This window comes from Mandrillus leucophaeus, unplaced genomic scaffold (assembly GCF_000951045.1).
Source record: "Mandrillus leucophaeus isolate KB7577 unplaced genomic scaffold, Mleu.le_1.0 Scaffold506, whole genome shotgun sequence".
Lineage (NCBI taxonomy): Eukaryota > Metazoa > Chordata > Mammalia > Primates > Cercopithecidae > Mandrillus > Mandrillus leucophaeus.
In genome coordinates this window covers 50,456-52,772 of record NW_012105431.1, presented here as the reverse complement: position 1 = coordinate 52,772, position 2,317 = coordinate 50,456, and positions in this window count along the sequence as shown.

The following is a 2,317-nucleotide window of genomic DNA, read 5'->3' as shown; positions in this document are numbered from 1 at the left end:
AAAAAAAAAAAAAAAAAAAAATTACAATTACAATATGCATAAGAATGACCTCAGCAACTTCAGGACAGTGACTATTTCTGGGTAAGAGAGAATGAAAAGGAACTTGAACTTGAGTTACATATAACATTTTTTTTCTTTTATTTGAAGATATCTAAAGCAAACAAGGCAAAACATGAACATATGTTAAATCTGGGTAGCAGACGTGAGTAGTAGACTTGTATTTTTGAAATCCATCCCTCTCTTCCTTCAAAAAGAGGTATCATGGTGTTAAAGCCAAGACATTACATCTCCATGGACCAGCGATGGAACAGAAACACAGAAGTTAGTGATGGGGCTAAAGCTGCAGAACTATTGAACTCTGAGGATAGGAAACAGAAATATTTGGGAAATGGACTCATATGAGAGTAATGGGGACAAATAAATAAATAAAAAAAAATCTATGTCTATTACGGAAAGAGAAAAGGTGGGTGCCAACGAGGGAGTGGGTAGATTAACTGTTAAGTGACATGAGGGAACCTTTCCAGGCTAAGTTATGCTCTATATATTGACTGTGGTGGTAGTCACCTGGATATATGCATTTGTCAAAACTCACTGAACTATATACTAAAATGGAGAGATTTTAATTATATATCAATAAAGATTTCTTTGAGGGCTGGGAGCGGTGGCTCACACCTGTAATCCCAGCACTTTGAGAGGCTGAGGAAGATGGATCACTTGAGGTCAGGAGTTCGAGACCAACCCTGCCAATGTGGTGAAACCCCATTTCTACTAAAAATATAAAAATCTGCCAGGTGTGGTGGCAGGCATCTGTAATCCCAGCTACTTGGAAGGCTGAGGCAGGAGAATAGCTTGAACCCAGTAGACAGAGGTTGTAGTCTTTTTTTTTTTTTTTGAGCCAGAGTCTCTCTCTGTCATCCCCGCTGGAGAGCAGCTGCACGATCATGGCTCACTGCAGCCTTGAACCCCTGGGCTCAAGCAATCCTTCTGCCTCAGCCTCAGAGTAGCTGGGACTACAGGCATGTACCACCATGCCTAGCTAAATTTTTAAAAAATTTTTGTAGGGACAGGGTCTCACTATGTTGTCCAGGCTGGTCTGGATATCCTGGTCTCAAGCATTCTTTCTGCCTTGGCTTCCCAAAGTGCTGGGATTACAGCTGTGAACCACCAAGCCCAGCCTGTAGCAATAAAGATTTTAACAAATAAAACAGATGGCTGGGTGTCATGCCTGTAATCTCAGCACTTTGGGAGGCCAAGGCAGGTGGGCCACTCGAGGTCAGGAGTTGAGACCAGCCCGGCCAATATGGCGAAACCCTGCCTCTACTAAAAATACGAAGAATTAGCCAGGTGTCGTGGCAGGCGCCTGTAATCCCAGCTACTTAGGAGGCCGAGGCAGGAGAATTGCTTCAACCTGGGAAGCAGAGGTTGCAGTTAGCTGAGATCGTGCCATTGAACTCCAAGTTGGGAGACAAGAGCAAAAACTCTGTCTCAAAAGAATAAATTAATTAAAAAACAAAACAAAACAAAACAGGTAAGTATCCATTCAAGCCAGCAAGGGTGTGGTGAAACTATACTGTCTACTGAACAGTAGTAAAAATAAAACCACACATAAATATGTCATAAGGTAAAACATTAAAACTGCAAAAACTACCAGAGGTAAAACAAGCATAAAAATAGACTCTTCAGGCTGGGCGTGGTGGCTCACACCTGTAATCCCAGCACTTTGGGAGGCTGAGGAGGGCGGATCACTTGAAGTCAGGAGTTCAAGACCAGCTTGGTCAACATGGCAAAATGCTGTCTTTACTAAAAATATAAAAATCAGCTTGGTGTGGTGGCATGCACCTGTAATCTCAGCTATTCAGGAGGTTGAGGTGAGAGAATCACCTGAACCCTGGAGGCGGTGGTTGCAGTAGGCCAAGATCATGCCACTGTACTCCAGCCTAGGCAATAGAGCAAGACACTGTCTCCTAAAGAAAAGACTCTTCATAAGAAGCAATTAACACCAAAGTAATAAAATATGATCTTTTATTACTAGTAGAGAAAAAATATAGTAGTAGAAAAAATCGAGTAAATAATAGTAGAAATAATAGCAGAAAAAATAAATAGAGTAAATAGAAAAAATGAGAGTAAATAGAAAAAATGGAGCAAATAGAAAAAATAGATTAGAGTAAATCTATAGAGTAAAAAATAAATTAGAGTAAAAAAAATTAGAGTAAAAAAATAGAGGCCGGGCGCGGTGGCTCAAGCCTGTAATCCCAGCACTTTGGGAGGCCGAGACGGGCGGATCACGAGGTCAGGAGATCGAGACCATCGTGGCTAA